The sequence below is a fragment of the Somniosus microcephalus genome, chromosome 28, assembly GCF_052327205.1.
Source record: "Somniosus microcephalus isolate GS21.2 chromosome 28, FLI_Smic_1.0, whole genome shotgun sequence".
Taxonomy (NCBI): domain Eukaryota; kingdom Metazoa; phylum Chordata; class Chondrichthyes; order Squaliformes; family Somniosidae; genus Somniosus; species Somniosus microcephalus.
Window position 1 is genome coordinate 35,646,777 of NC_141014.1, and position 16,941 is coordinate 35,663,717.

Genomic DNA, 16,941 nt, shown 5'->3' on the forward strand with positions numbered 1-16,941 from the left:
TTCTCCCCATAGATCCCTTTAGCCTCAAAAAATATATCTAACTCCTTCTTGAATATATTTAATGAATTGGCCTCAACTGCCTTCTGTGGTAGAGAATTCCACAGGTTCACCACTCTCTGGGTGAAGAAATTCCTCCTCATCTCTGTCCTAAATGGCCTACCCCTTATCCTTAGACTGTGACCCCTGGTTCTAGACTCCCTGCCATCGGGAACAACCTTCCTGCATCTAGTCTGTCTAGTCCTGTTAGAATTTTATAAGTTTCAATGCGATCCCCTCTCATTCTTCTAAACTCTAGCGAATATAAGCCTAATTGATCCAATCTCTCCTCATACGTCATTCCTGCCATCCCAGGTATCAGTCTGGTGAATCTTCGCTGCACTCCCTCCATGGCAAGAACATCCTTCCTCAGATAAGGCGACCAAAACTGCACACAATACTCAAGGTGTGGTCTCACCAAGGCCCTGTACAACTGCAGCAAGACATCCTTGTTCCTGTACTCGAACCCTCTCGCTACGAAGGCCAACATACCATTTGCCTTCTTAACTGCCTGCTGCACCTGCATGCTTACCTTCAGCGACTGGTGCACAAGAACACCCAGGTCTCGTTGCACTTCCCCTTTTCCCAATCTATTGCCGTTCAGATAATAATCTGTCCTCCTGTTTTTGCCACCGAAGTGGATAACCTCGCATTTATCCACATTATACTGAATCTGCCATGCATCTGCCCAATCACCCAACCTGTCCAAATGATACTGGAGTTTCTCTGCATCCTCCTCACAGCACACATGCCCACCCAGCTTTGTGTCATCTGCAATCTTGGAGATATTACATCTAGTTCCCTCGTCTAGATCATTTAGACCCTCTCAAGGATATAACAGAACCAGGGTACACACGCAGCAGCCAAAAGCTGTATTCCCATTCTGAATTACATCAGTAGAATGTTGCCACAGTACCCACACTCCTCCACTCACTCCGCGACATCCTGCTCCATTCCTCTATCACCCCAACACCCCTTCCCGTTCGTCCGGCACCTTCACGTGCAAGCGCAGGAGACATGCCCTTTCACCTCCTCCCTTCCCACTGTCCAGGGCCCCAAACACTGCTTCCAGGTGAAACAGCGATTTACTTGTACTTCCTGCAATGTGGTATACTGTATTCGCTGCTCACGATGCGGTCTCCTCTACACTGGGGAGACCAAACGCAGATTGGGTGACCGCTTTGCGGAACACCTCCGTTCAGTCCGTAAGGGTGACCCCGAGCTTCCGGTCGCCTGTCACTTTAATTCTCCGCTTCACTCCCACTCGGACCTCTCGGTCCTCGGCCTCTTGCATTGTTCCACGGAAGCTCAACGTAAGCTCGAGGAACAGCACCTCATCTTTCGATTAGGCACTTTACAGCCTTCCGGACTCAATATCGAGTTCAACAATTTCAGACCATAACCTCGGCCCCTATCTTATTTTCCTCCATTTTTATTTCTCTCTTTCACCTGGCAGCTGTCGATCGTTCTGCCATCGCCATTTACACTTCACCTAGAGCCATCTTTTGTTTCTTAACTTGTCCCATTCCCATCTCGTTTTGCCTTGCACCATCATCCCTTTTGTCTCTTAATCTCTCCTGCCTTCCATCCTATCACAGACCGTCCCTTTTGTTCTTTCCTCTCCTCCCCCATTTCCCAGCCCCTGCACTTGCTTAAAAATCTGTTCCATCTCCAACTTTTTCCAGTTCTGACGAAAGGTCATCGGCCTGAAACGTTAACTCTGTTTCTCTCTCCACAGACGCTGCCTGACCTGCTGAGTGTTTCCGGCATTTTCTGTTTTTATTTCAGATTTCCAGCATCCGCAGTATTTTGCTTTTGCCCCACATTTCTCCCATCCCTTTGCTATTGGATATCCGAGAAGGTCGGGTGGGGGGTGGGGGGCTATCCATTCCAAGCACCGCAGAAGGCCAGGAAAACGTGCATCACTCTTTCTTCAGGAAAACACCATGAAAATGTCATTTCAAAACATTTCTTGTTGATAAGTAGGAGATGAAACCAGTAAAATGAAAGGTACGAGGGGTCAGAAGGAAAGGGCGGGCTGAGGTACTGAAACAGATGCTCAGGCAGGTGAAGCGGTGCGGCCTTGCTGCTGAGGCACAGTTTGGGCAGTCAGCTTCCGAACCTTTGTCACTTTTCTCACCAGCCCAGACCTGCAGAAAGCTGTCCCGTTCTCGGGAGTGGCAATTGGCTTCTGCCTGTAAAGCTGGTGCTCGGCTTTTTTTGCTGGAGTCATTTAACACTGAAACTCCGAGGGGGGGGCGCTGCCAGCTCTCTGCGGCCCCTCGTCAAAACCTCACCAGGTTTCGGAAGTCACCAGCTTGAGGCAGCTGCCGTTATAACTAGGGACGGCTTCCCGACTGAAACGTTGCTTCAGGAACTCCCCTGATGCCAATCCATGGAATGCTTCTGTGTAGAGAACGGCTTTCGCCCATTACTGATGTGCAAAAAGATGAGAGATGGAATAATAAACATTAATTTAAAGTACGGAGGAGTGATAGTTCTGGTCCCAGCAGATTACATGGCTCCCTCCCCCGCCTCCCCTACATCTCAGAGCTTAATGGGTTAGAATATAGGAATTAATAGGAACGGGAAGAAAGACTTGCATTTCTATAGCGCCTTTCATTACCTCAGGACGTCCCAAAGTGCTTTACAGCCAACAAAGTTCTTTTGAAGTGTAGTCACTGTTGTAATTTAGGAAACGCAGCAGCCAATTTGCGCACAGCAAGCTCCCACAAACAGCAATGTGATAATGACCAGTTAACCTGACTCAGTGATGTTGGTTGAGGGATAAATATTGGCCCCAGGACACCCGGGGAGAACTCCCCTGCTCTTCTTCGAAATAGTGGCCGTGGGATCTTTTACATCCACCTGAGAGGGCAGACAGGGCCTCGGTTTAACGTCTCATCGACCAGGGAGAGGCCCTTAGGCCCAAGCTACCTTTACACCACATCCCTCAATTCTTCTTTCTCCAGAAACAGCCCCGTTGCCTTTTGAACCCATTAATACCAGCGGCTTCACTGATATCCTCTAACGTAACTCTATTACCCTTTGGGTGAACACATTTCGCCCGGTTTCCCTGCTTACTGCTAACTTCCCATGTTTAACTTATGACCCCTGCTATTTGAATCCTTCACCACAATGAACAATTTGCATGGGTCAGCATTGCCAATCCCCTTTATTAATCTTTAAAACATTAATTAGGTCACTTAAAAATCTCCTCTTTCCCAAAGAAAATAAACCCAACTATCCGGTAACGTAAAATTTCTGACAGCCAAATACTCTTAGGGACTGCAGCGAGGGGATATATTAGATTCAGATTCAGATTAGATTTATTTGCCATATGTAACAAGTACAATGGAATGCTTGTTCCCCGTGGGGACGCGTCAGCTATACATACAGCGCCGTGTTCAGAGTCAATACAATGGCTTCCCGTGGCAGTGGGAGCACGATGTCCCTCAGCCGCTCCGTCCTCCTCTTCACCGCGGTCTCCTCCTCACTGTTGCCGGCTCCACGTGTGGTGGCCTGCTTCTCCCGCTCTGGCCGCCATGCCCGGCTCCCCTCCTCCCATCCGGACTGCGAGTTACCCGAAATGGAGCTGCCGGCCGACGTGCTGCAGCGTGTCGTGAGTCTGCTGCTGCTGCTCGTTGCGCTGCGCTCCTCTGCCCGACTCGCCGAACACATCGTCGGGATGTGAATGCTCCAGTGCGGCCTCCTCTTCACCGTCGCCGGCTCCACGCTCCACGGCCCGGGGCCTACTTCTCTCTCTTCGCAGGTCGGCCTCTGGCCGCCATGCTCGGCTCCCCTCCTCCCAGTCGGAATTTCGGCCGGCCGATGTGCTCCAGCGGGTCGGCTTGGCTGCTGCTGCTGCTCACCGCGCTGCGCTGCCTCTGCCCGACTCGCCGAGCACCTTGCTCCGGTTGCGGGAGCGAGCGGCGAGAGCTGGCCGCCCGAAGCAGGGAGAGCGATCTCAGCACCGGACCATCACGGCCAGGAGTAAGAGGGAGTAAGAGGGAGGGTTACTCCCAGTCAGCACAGTGACAGTAAGAGCTACCCCAGGCATCACAGTGAGAGGGAGGGTTACTCCCAGTCAGCACAGTGACAGTAAGAGCTACCCCAGGTATCGCAGTGAGAGGGAGGGTTACTCCCAGACAGCACAGTGACAGTAAGAGCTACCCCAGGCATCACAGTGAGAGGGAGGGTTACTCCCAGACAGCACAGTGACAGTAGGAGCTACCCTAGGTATCGCAGTGAGAGGGAGGGTTACTCCCAGTCAGCACAGTGACAGTAAGAGCTACCCCAGGTATCGCAGTGAGAGGGAGGGTTACTCCCAGACAGCACAGTGACAGTAAGAGCTACCCCAGGTATCGCAGTGAGAGGGAGGGTTACTCCCAGACAGCACAGTGACAGAAAGAGCTACCCCAGGTATCGCAGTGAGAAGGAGGGTTACTCCCAGACAGCACAGTGACAGTAAGAGCTACCCCAGGTATCGCAGTGAGAGGGAGGGTTACTCCCAGACAGCACAGTGACAGTAAGAGCTACCCCAGGTATCGCAGTGAGAGGGAGGGTTACTCCCAGACAGCAAAGTGACAGTAAGAGCTACCCCAGGTATCGCAGTGAGAGGGAGGGTTACTCCCAGACAGCACAGTGACAGAAAGAGCTACCCCAGGCATCGCAGTGAGAGGGAGGGTTACTCCCAGTCAGCACAGTGACAGTAGGAGCTAACCCAGGTATCCCAGTGAGAGGAAGGGTTACTCCCATACAGCACAGTGACAGTAGGAGCTACCCCAGGCATCGCAGTGAGAGGGAGGGTTACTCCCAGCCAGCACAGTGACAGTAAGAGCTACCCCAGGTGCTGGAGTGCGCGGGAGAATAATCGCCAAGTACTGCAATAAAGTGCGTTACTCACAGACATCGCGGCGAGAGACAGATTTACCCCAATAGTGGAGTGAATGGAAGAATTAGTAAGAGGATTAGAGGGGATTTGAGGAGAATTTTATTCACCTAGAGGGTGGTGGGGGTCTGGAACTCACTGCCTGAAAGGGTGGTAGAGGCAGAGACCCTCATTACATTTAAAAAGTACCTGGATGTGCACTTGAAGTGCCGTAACCTTCAGGGCTATGGACCAAGAGCTGGAAAGTAGGATCAGACTGGATGGCTCTTTCTCGGCCGGCACAGACATGATGGGCTGAATGGCCTCCTCCTGGGCCATAAATTTCTATGATTCTATGAAATAGCCCCAAGTACTGCCGTGAGGTGTGTTACCCCCAGGCATTGCAGTGAGAGGGATTGTTAACCCCCCAAGTTCTGCAGTGCGCGGGTGAGTTACTCCTCAGCGTATAATGGTCCAATGATGAGAAAATTGGCTGCTATCCATTCAGTATTCTGTAAATGAACTGTGCCCTGACAAGAGTTAATAGCGTGCTGTCAAAACACCAAAAGATATCCCCTTGTGATAATAATCCCCTTGTTCAATATAACATCTCGGGGTAGAGCAGCTTGTCCGTTAACCACAGGGCTTAAGGAAATGAGAAATCCTAACAATAAGGGCTAAGCATGGAGCAGCTGTGTGTCGGAGTGCGACCACAAGGTGACGGGTGTGAAATATTTCTGCACTGCACCCCCTTGACAGCATTGAGTGCTTGCAGCTCACGTCTGGTTGCAACACGGGCTGCTCTAGTGGTTTAGAGGGTAAATGCAATTCCGCGCAGCACTGAGCTGTACTGATCAGGAGGGGCCTCGTTTCTGCTGAGCCAGCAAATCTCGGCTAGGGTAGCAGTGGGGGGCATCAGAATCTGTCGGGGGTGGGCGGGTGGGGTGGCAAATTAGCCAAGGTTCTCCCATCGCGATTCAGCCACCCTTGCTGGAAAGTGCATGCATGTCGTTGTTGGCTGAGGTGAGGATCAGGCTCAGCTGTGATGCCCTCTACAGTCGAATAGCTTGCTGCTACTCGCTGTTTAGCCTCACACCCGAAGAACAGCCGTTAGTGGCTCAGTGGCTGGGTTTTAATGAGAATTGTCACCGGTAGGCTTTTATCGACACCAGCACCTCGGCTGCCCGTGCTTGCAAACATCGCACCACCGCACCCACGCTGCGTATTTGCAGCCTCCAGAGAATACAACCGCTACACCAGCAAAGACATGCCGATCCAGGCCAACTTGAAAAGGCCGTCGCCGAACCCCTTCAGCGATCTCCCCTCAGCCTTGATGACCCATGGCAAAATGCTTGGAAGAACTGCGGCTTACCAAATGGATTCCTTACGGAGGGCCCCACGGTACAACCTGAAGGATCAAGCCTCCCTCGCCAACAGTGGACAACCCATCAACCGCCTCAGAACTGCTCAGGGTAGATGCTGCCACCTTCTCCACAGATGGAAGATTAAAGCATCCCCATCATGCGACTGTGGAGCTCCTGATCAGACCCTGGAGCACATCATCGAGCACTGCCCTCGGAGGAAATTCGCAGGCAGCCGACAAGATATCCACGCTGTTACACCGGAAGCTTTGGCTTGGATATCTGACTTAGATACTGATTACATAGGATATACGGCCCAACCAGTCCATGCCGGCGTTTATGCTCCACTCGAGCCTCCTCCCGTCTTTCCTCATCTAAATCTATCAGTGTAACCCTCTATTCCCTTCTCCCTCATATGCTTGTCCAGCCTTCCCTTAAATGCATCTCTGCTATTCGCCTCAACCACTCCCTGTGGTAGCGAGTTCCACATTCTCACCACTCTCTGGGTAAAGAAGTTTCTCCTGAATTCCCTACTGGATTTCTTGGTGACTATCTTATATTGACGGCCTCTAGTTCTGCTCTTCCCCACAAGTGGAAACATTCTCTCTCTCTATGATATTTAATTTGTTTTTTTGCTTCTACCATACAAAAGAAGAAGAGTGGTTCAGTGGGCAGCGCTCTCACTTCTGAGTCAGAAGGTCATGAGTTCAAGTCCCACTCCAGGGACCTGAGCACATAAATCCAGGCTGACACTCCCAGTGCAGTGCTGAGGGAGTGCCGCACTGTCGGAGGTGCCGTCGTATGGGTGAGACGTTAAACCGGGGCCACGTATGCTCTCTCAGGTGGGCGTTAAAAAATCCAAGAGCAGGGGGAGTTCTCCCCGGTGTCTTGCCCAATATTTATCCCTCAATCAACAGCTAAAAGCAGATGATCTGGTCATTATTGCATTGCTGTTTGTGGGAGCTTGCTGTGCGCAAATTGGCTGCCGCCTTTCCTACATTACAACAGTGGCCACACTTCAAAAAGTACTTTGTTGGCTGTAAAGCGCTTTGGGACGTCCTGAGGTTGTGAAAGGCGCTATATAAATTCAAGTCTTTCTTTCTGTCTTAACATCATCAGAGAGAGGAGCCCTTCCAATTCTGGCTGAGATCAGTCCCAGATCTTTGAGGTAAAGGACAGAATCTAACCATTCCCCATCAAAAAGAGAGATTTTTAACATCTAAATCTTAACATATTATTACACCCCAGCACGTATTGTCACAGGTTCCCCTCGCCTTGCAGTTGCAGATATGTATTGTCCTTCTGTAGGGGCTGGGCAACAGATTGCTAAATACTCCGTTTGTCCCTTTCAGTTCTGACAAGTTACTGCCGAGATCCGTTATCAAGGCTTTTTGTGAGCTTTCCTTAGTTCCCAGTTTGAGTCGTATCGGAGTCAATTCTCAAGTAAAAAAAAAAATCAGATCTGACATTCATGAAAATATAAAAGCTGCAAGCAAAATTGAAATTACCCTTGACTGAGAAGCAGGGAAGTTCCCTTTGCGCGGCCTGTTATTGATCTCCTAACTGTTGAGCAGCAAAGTGGACTCGCGCTATCGATGGCCCACCTGCTGTAAACTGACCCTCCATTCTCCTTGCTCTCCCAACCTGTGTGAAAGGCTAGATTAATCAGGTTCAGGCAGAAGCCACGGCAGCGGACAATACCTGTTACTTCGCTAAATCTCTTCCATCTCTAGTTTCTCAGAGATCTGAGGGGAGCGAAAAAAAATGCCCCATTGTGCAGATAACATGAAACCCCACCTTTTAAGTGCTGAGGTATCATTTCGGCACCCTACCCTCTGAATGTGATAAGAAGGGCATTGTCCTGCTGACTGACAGATTACCATTAACCCGTCTGAGGACTGAAGGAGGTCAGCCTTACCAGCTGCTAAATATGACAAAGTTAATACTCTCGGTTCAGGTGAACTGAATCCCTGTGAAGTTAATGGCTCTGCTCGTGTGAATGGAGCTTGAGAAGGGAAACTGTTTTTTCCAGCACTTCTTGCTGCACGGCCTTTCTTTCCGAAGGTAGACGTGATGGAGTGTCTTACTGAGTGCAAAGATTATAAAAGGTTTCAACCAAAGTTGTAGAGATGGATGTTAGAGGGCAAAAAAAAATCAAACTCATTAAACCCTCCCCTTTAAGATATTCGGCAAAAGAACCAGAGGGGAAGGTGAAGAGAATGTTTTTTACGCAGCGAGTTGTTGTGATCTGGAACGCGCTGCCTGAAAGGGCGGTGGAAGCAGATTCAATAGTGACTTTCAAAAGGGAATTGGATAAATACTTGAAAAGGAAAAATTTGCAGAGCTATGGGGAAAGAGCAGGGGAGTGGGACTAACTGGAGAGCTCTTTCAAAGAGCTGGCACAGGCACGATGGGCCGAATGGCCTCCTCCTGTGCTGTGTGATTTGATGATTCTAAAGTAAATTCCTTTGCTGTCATTTAGATTTTCCTTTTGAATTTCCAGTTTTGCCTCTGTACATTTCCTTGCTCTCTCCTCCCTTTGGGTATTGCCATCACACTTTCGATTTCAGCTGAGGGTGGGCTTGAAGATCCCGTGGCCACTATTTCGAAGGGCGGGAGAGTTCTCCCAGGGTGTCCTGGGGCCAATATTTATCCCTCCATCAACATCACTAAAACAGATCATGTGGTCATTATCACATTGCTGTTTGTGGGAGCTTGCTGTGCGCAAATTGGCTGCTGCGTTTCCCACATTACAACACTTCAAAAAAGTTCTTCATTGGCTGTAAAGCTCTTTGGGACACCCTGGGGTCGTGATAGGCGCAAGTTCTTTCTTTCTATCAAATAGGAGGCAGTTCAGAGACGATTCATTAGGTTAATTCCAGAGATGAGGGGTTTGACTTATGAGGAAAGGTTGAGCAGGCTGGGCCTATACTCATTGGAATTTAGAAGAATGAGAGGTGATCTTAAAATACTGAGGGGGCTCAACAAGGTAGATGCAGAGAGGATGTTTCCCCTCATGGGGAAATCTAGAACTCAGGGGCATAGTTTCAGAATAAAGGGTCGCCCTTTTAGAACTGAGATGAGGAGGAATTTCTTCTCTCAGAGGGTCGTAAATCTGTGGAATTCTCTGCCCCAGAGAGCCGTGGAGGCTGGGTCATTAAATACATTTAAGGTGGAGATAGACAGATTTTTGCAAGATAAGGGAGTGAAGGGTTATGGGGAGCGGGCTGGGAAGTGGCTTTGAGCCCAAGATCAGCCGTGATCTTACTGAATGGCGGAGCAGGCTCGAGGGGCCGAGTGGCCTATTCCTGCTCCTATTTCTTATATTCTTATGTTCTAGGAGGTTGCAAGTGGAAAAACAAATTCATTTTTACTTGCTCTAACAATATTCTGAAACTGGTCTTTTAAGGGATTAAGGTGACGTTCGATAGCTGGCAACCTGTACACCCCCCACCCCAACCCCAATGCTTTGAAATGGTATAGCCCACCGCTCTGAACGGATGATTAAGGTCACTGGAGTAATTCCTACAAAGCTTTTATTGATAAACTGCTCTTGTCCGGCTCTTAGCTCCACACCCTAGGGGTCTCTAGACAAACACAAAGATGTCAGTTTTTAACATGGCTGGGTGATCGTCAGGGAGATGTGGTGTCGATGGAACCCACAAGGGGGCTGCGGAATACATCGACATTTTGTTCTTTGTGAACTGTATGCTCATTAGGGTGAGGGATGACAGCCTTTAAGCCCAATGACTGTCAGCCCACACACGATACCGCAAGAGTAAAGCTCCCAGCATTGCTGAGGGAGCGTTGGAGCATCCATTACTTTGTGCATGGGTAGAGCCAGGCCCGGGTGGAGGACAGAGCTCCCTTACGTCACCTTGGCAGTGCGACTGAACAGGATACTAATCCAAGGGGACACTTCCTGCTTGATCAGCCACTATTAACCGAATGGGCCCAGATTATTCTGCCAAAATAACGGCGCTCGCCATTATTAATCGTCCAGCGACGTGGAAACGATACACTGCGAATCGCCACAAGTTGCTGGATGATTTGCGCCGCTCCGCCGTTAGCCTCACAAAAACGACAGCTCGCCCTCAACTTCCCTGTGAGGTTCAAGAAATAGCTGCATTCGCGCAGTGAATACCAATTAAACACGGCGCAGAAAGCTAGGGCTGGTACTCAACAGTGTAAGCCCCTTTTTAATGAGGAGATTTATGTTTCTGCAATGCCACTCAACCGCTCCGGCCCAGAAAAGGAACAATTTAAACTGTGCAGTCTCATTCCTACAGGTAATAAATTGTTGTTAGAGATTTTTTTAAATTTAAAATGGAAAATGTTTTCTTTTCCTTTCTGTCTCTTTTTTCTATCTCTCTTAATCAAATATTTCTTTCATAGAATCATAGAAATTTACGGCATAGAAGGAGACCATTCGACCCATTGGGCTCGAATTTCCAAGCCCCGTGGAGGCGGGTTTGGAGGCGGGAGTGGTGGGAAAATTGCAGAATCGGGGGGCAGGAACCCATCCCGCCCCCAACCTGCCTCCGTACCAATGTCCCAGGAGGCGGGTATCCGACCTGTGCTGGGCGCCGCCTCCCCGAGGCGGGAAGGGGATTAGTGCCAATTAACTGCCTGTAGTTTTTTGCCTAATCCCTATTTTGAGCCCTGAAGTGTGGGCTTCCCGACAGCTCCAAACCACGCCAAGTTAGCGAGGCGGACTGTCGGTCTGAAGGGGTTGGAGGGGTCGAGATGTCCGTTGTGCAGGTGAGTGATGGGTGCATGTGTGCAGAGGTAAGTGTGTGAGGTAAGTGTAAAGTGTTTTAATAAGTTTTACTTACCTTTACTTTCTCCTGCAGGCTTCCTTCCTTCAGTTCTCAGAAGTCCCTCAGCTCACCGGCACAGAAAGCAGAATGGCCTCTGAACTGTCAAAAGCTGCAGCCGCTGCTTTCTGGTCTGGAGAGATCTCTAACTGAGTCTGAGTAGAAGGATTCAAGTTAGAAGACAGATTGTCAGTGTTTGACCGCTTCACAGAGCTGTCAAACGCTGATTTTTCATCTGTCAAAAGCTCTTGACAGATGAAATGTCAATCCCTGACGTCACCAGTAACCAGGTGTCCCTTAATTGGCCTGCTGAGCCCGCTGGGCGGGTTTAACAAGGTCAATCAAGGGAAAATAGCGTGGGTTGGCCACAAGTCAATGGAGGCGGGACTACAACCCAAAAAGTGGGAGTCCCGCCTCCATCACGTCCCCATTGACAAAATCCAGCCCAGGCATTCTTTCTCTCTATTATCTTTCTGTCACCTGATTTGACTCTAATTCACCCTATTTCCTTTTCTGCCGTTCCTCTGTTTCTTTCTCAATCCATCAACCCCATTGGTTAAGGAGATGCATTGTTGGTCCCGTCGTTCACCAAGATCCCAGATGCCCTGACGCCCCGTTGCTCTCGCCGCCCCGTTACCAGCTCGCACATCCAGCAATTTAACGGGGGAAATATTTTCGAGCTGAAGGGTGAGGGGAAAAGTCTAACTCACAGGGCACGCCACGAGATGTCCCGCTCCAGTAAGAGCTGGGCCAGTGTTTCCTCTCTCACGGAGAGATTAATTAACGAGTCTCACCTTGACTCAGCTGGTGTAAAGCTTTCCTGTGAATCAGAAGAATGTGGGTTCAAGCTCCACTCCAAGGCAATGAGCAGCTAGTCATAGAATCATAGAAATTGACAGCACAGGGGGCCATTCGGCCCATCGTGTCCGTGCCAGCCGACAAAGTGCTATCCAGCCTAATCCCACTTTCCAGCTCTTGGTCCGTAGCCCTGTAGGTTACGGCACTTTAAGTGCATATCCAAGTACTTTTTAAATGCGATGAGACTTTCTGCTTCTACAACACCCTTTCAGTGAGTTCCAGACCCCCACCACCCTCTTGGTGAATAAAGTTCTCCTTAACACTCCTCTAATCCTTCTAACAATTACATTAAATCTATGCCCCCTGGTTATTGACCTCTCTGCTAAGGGAAATAGGTCCTTCCTATCCACTCTATCTAGGCCCCTCATCATTTGATACACCTCAGTTAAATCTCCCCTCAGCCTCCTGTTCCAAAGAAATCTAGGCTGACACCCCAGTGCAGTGGACTCTGGGATCATCGCTTGGATAAGATGTGAAATGAAGGCCCTTCTGCCTGTTCGGTGAGCATTAAGGACGCATTGGCACATTTTGAAGAAGAAAAGGGAATACTCCCAGTCTGACGCCCATCATCCATTCGTCAACTAGCATCACCAAAAAGAGGCTTCTCGCAACTCATTGTAATGGGGGAAAAAACAATTCATAAAAACACAGATTAACTGTTTGTTCATCTTACTGTAGTGTGTGGTATCTCGTTGTGTGCAATATGGCTGTTGCATCGCCCATTTCATAATAGTTACTGCACTCCAAAAATATGCAAAGTGTTTTGAGATATTTCTGAGAGGCATGGAAGCGAATTAAATAAATGCAAGAGGAATATTAAAAGCTATGGGGGGCTAGTTGGCAAATGTGGAGAAAAACATCAGTACAAACTAGATGGGGCAAATGGCCTGCTGGCAAAGATGGAGTGCAACGAAGGTTCACCTGACTGGTTTCTGGGATGGGGGGGATTGTCCTATGAGGACTGATTGAGTAGACTCGGCCTATGTTCTCTCGAGTTTAGAAGAATGAGAGGTGATCTCATTGAAACATACAAAGTTCTTACAGGCTTGACAGGGTAGATGCTGGGAGAATGTTTCCCCTGGCTGGGGAGTCTAGAACCAGGGGTCACAGTCTCAAATAAGGGGTCAGCCATTTAGGATTGAGACGAGGAGAAATTTCTTCACTCGGAGGGTGGTGAATCTTTGGAATTCTCTACCCCAGAGGGCTGTGGAGGCTCAGTTGTTGAGTACATTCAAGACAGAGATCGATAGATTTTTGAATATTAAGGGAATCAAGGGAAATGGGGATAGTGCAGGAAAGCGGTGATGAGGTAGAAGATCAGCCATGATCTTATTGAATGGCGGAGCAGGCTCGAGGGGCCGAATGGCCGACTCCTGCTCCTATTTCTTATGTTCTTAACATTCTATTATTCGATAATTCTCTCTTTATTTAGTTTTTTTTTTTAATTGCTGGATTATACATTGTTTTCTGCTGTAGGATCACGTTGCTAAGGAAACAACCATAGGAGACGAAAGGTCCTGGAGGTGAAAGGACACTATGCCAGAAGCACACATCATTTTATTTTTCATTATTTAAAACACTATTACGTTACGGTAATGCTGTGGTGCAAGGAGAGTGTTGTGGTATGATGCAACGTCTCACTTACACAGATTGTATGACCGTGTTTGTAACTGAGACTTTTGACTATCTGGCCATCTCGTAGAGATTAGAGCAACAAGTTACATTTTCTATAGTACACATTACCTACAAGGCAATGTCTCAGACTGCAGCACCAGGGCAGTGGATAACAAGTGGACTCTGAACAAGGGGGGCAGATGGAATTGGAAAAAGGAAAAAGCACAATCAAAGAGGAGATTTGGGAGGGAGGAAGGGAGGGAGAAAAGAAGGGAGGAAAGAAAGCAAGAAAGCAAGAAAGAGTTGCATTTATATAGCGCCTTTCACAAACTCAGGACATCCCAAAGTGCTTTCCAACCAATGAAGTACTTTTGAAGTGTAGTAAGTATTGTAATGTAGGAGACACGGCCAATTTGTGCACAGCAAGGTCCCACAAATAGCAACGTGATAATGACCAGATAATGTGCTTTGTAGCGATGTTGGTTGAGGGATAAATATTGGCCAGGACACCTGGGGAGAACTCCCCTGCTCTTCTTCAAAATAGTGCCATAGGATCTTTTACCTGAGAGGGAAGACAGGGGCCTCGGTTTAACATCTCATCTGAAAGACGGCACTTCCAACAGTGCAGCGCTCCCTCAGTACTGCACTGGGAGTGTCAGTCTGGATTTTGTGCTCAAGTCTCTGGAGCCCAGCGGGCTCAGCAGGCCAATTAGGGGGAAGTCAGTGACAGAGCACGTCAACGTCTGACGTGCCATCTGTCAAGATTTCTTGAAAGAAGAAATGTCAGCGTTTGACAGCTCTGTGAAGCTGTCAAACACTGACATTCTGTGTAGTGTGATGAGTCCTTGTGTTCAGGACTCATCAAACCTTTCAACTTTGCAGAAATCACCTGGCTGTTGGTTCGGAGGATCCAACAGCCAGTCTGTGAAATCTACAATGAAGATGTCGGGGCTCCGGATCCACAGCGGCTGAAGGCTGTAGGCAGAAACAAAGGTAAATGAACATTTTATAACACTTAACGCTCACCTTACATACTTACCATTCCACACTTGCACCCATCACTCACCTCTACATCTCACTATAAGACCCCTCCGACCCCCGCAGACCTCCTACTCACCTCCTACACCCCGGCGGGGTTCCCCGAGGTAAAATGGGACTAATCCTATTTTCTGCCTGTTAACAGGCAGTTAATAGGATTTAATCCCTTTCCCGCCTCGAGGAGACAGGACCCGGGGCAGGACGGCTTCCCGCCTCCTGGCAAGAGGGCACGGAGGCGGGATGGGCCCCCACATTCTGCAACTTTACCGGCAGTCCCGCCTCCATAGGGCTGACAAAATCCAGCCCAATGTGTCTGTATAGCTATAGAATATTTGTCACGCATGTCATGTAGGTAAGTGATCACACCCACAGTTTTTTGGTTAAAAATGGTTAGGGAGGATCCTCTGACGGTTCAGCACGTTTATCCAGTGAGTAGCTGAGCTATACAGACCAGGACGGTTCCACGTTTCAATCCCCAGTCTGTGCTGAGTTTGCTAGTGCAACAACTAATGAGGAGCAAAATGGCCAAGGGTTGCATTTCCTGATCATTATCCAATGACCCCCCTGGTGAAAATCTCCTAGCTATCAGCTCCCTCCAAAAGATAACTAATGTTATAAATCTCATCATCATAAAGAAACTACTCATGAAATAACACTGGATGGCCAGCTGGTGGCGCCGTCCAAGGAGTAGAAATACTCGGGCGTGGGCCCAGCTTGCTCAGGGACATTTTGTAAGACAGGAACTAGTGAAGTACAACTAGACCTCCATGTTCTGAAACAAGTTGATTAAAGCCTTGCTTTATACTCAAACCAAGTATGTAGTGAGTTTTATTACGTCAACTAGTTATAAAAAAAAACAGTACTGCTGCTTGTTCCTCTGCTGGTAGCAGGAGTATCCGAGCAGGAGCTGCTCCCCTGGTACCTCTGTGAGACACCGCAACCCCAACCTGCTCTACAGGCTCCGGTGTTGAATGATAGAGGCCCATCTCCTCCGCAATCTGATTTCCTGTGCTGCACATCCTGTCTTCATATGGACGTCAGATGAGGACAGGGATCGACCTCGTCTGTGTTGCAATTGAATGGTCTGCCAACACTCGCTGCCAAGGTTCACACGCAAATAATAAAAAGACCTCATGACCTCCCAAAGTGCTTTACAGCCAATGAAATAATTTTGAAGTGTTGTAATGTAGGGAAACGTGATAGCCAATTTGTGCACAGCAAGGTCCCAAAAACAGCATTGTGATAATGACCAGATAGTCTGATTTTTTTTAATGATGGTTGAGGGATAAATATTGGTCAGGACATCAGGAAGAACCCCCCTGCTCCTCTTCGAAATAGTGCCATGGGATCTTTTACGTCCGCCTGAGAGGGGCAAAATAGCTTACGAAAACAAGCTGGCGGAAAATATAAAAACTAACTCCAAAAGCTTTTATAAATATATCAAAAGGAAAAGACTGGTGAAAACCAAAGTTGGTCCATTGCAGTCAGATACGGGGGAATATATAATGGGAAATAAGGAAATGGCAGATCAACTAAATGCATACTTTGGGTCAGTCTTTACGAAGGAAGACACAAAAAACCTCCCTGGGATATCGGGAAAAATAGGGACATTGGCAAAGGAGGAACTGACGCAAATCAATATCTCTAAGGATATGGTGTTAAGGAAGCTAAAGGGATTGAAGGTGGACAAATCCCCAGGGCCTGATAACATGCATCCTAGGGTACTGAAGGAGGTGGCCCTAGAGATAGCGGATGCACTAAGGATGATTTTTCAGAATTCATTAGACTCGGGAACAGTGCCGATGGATTGGAGGGTAGCTAACGTTACCCCACTATTCAAAAAGGGGGGTAGGGAAAAAGCAGGTAATTACAGACCTGTAAGCCTTACATCAGTTGTGGGCAAAATGCTGGAGTCCATCATTAAGGATGAAATAGCGGAGCACTTAGCAAATGGGGACAGGATAGGACAGAGTCAACATGGATTTACAAAGAGTAAATCGTGCTTGACTAATCTATTGGAATTTTTTGAGGGAGTAACTGGTAGAATAGATGGGGGAGAGCCAGTAGATGTGGTGTACCTGGACTTCCAAAAGGCCTTCGATAAGGTCCCACATAAAAGATTAGCATGGAAAATTGAGGCTCATGGGATAAAGGGGAAAGTTTTGGCATGGATAGGGAACTGGCTGTCAGATAGAAAACAGAGAGTTGGAATAAACGGCTCATTTTCTGAATGGCAGGCAGTAACAAGTGGGGTACCACAGGGATCTGTCCTGGGCCCCCAGCTGTTCACAATTTACATTAATGACCTGGATCAGGGAGTCGGATGCAGCATTTCCAAATTTGCAGA

At 48.4% G+C, this 16,941-nt stretch overlaps 1 long non-coding RNA gene across 2 annotated transcripts in view; it reads right to left on the reverse strand.

Moving 5' to 3' along the window:
- LOC147099548 (uncharacterized) overlaps nt 1-16,941 on the reverse strand; it is a 72,425-nt gene that overhangs the window by 7,349 nt on the left and 48,135 nt on the right. The window lies entirely within an intron of this gene.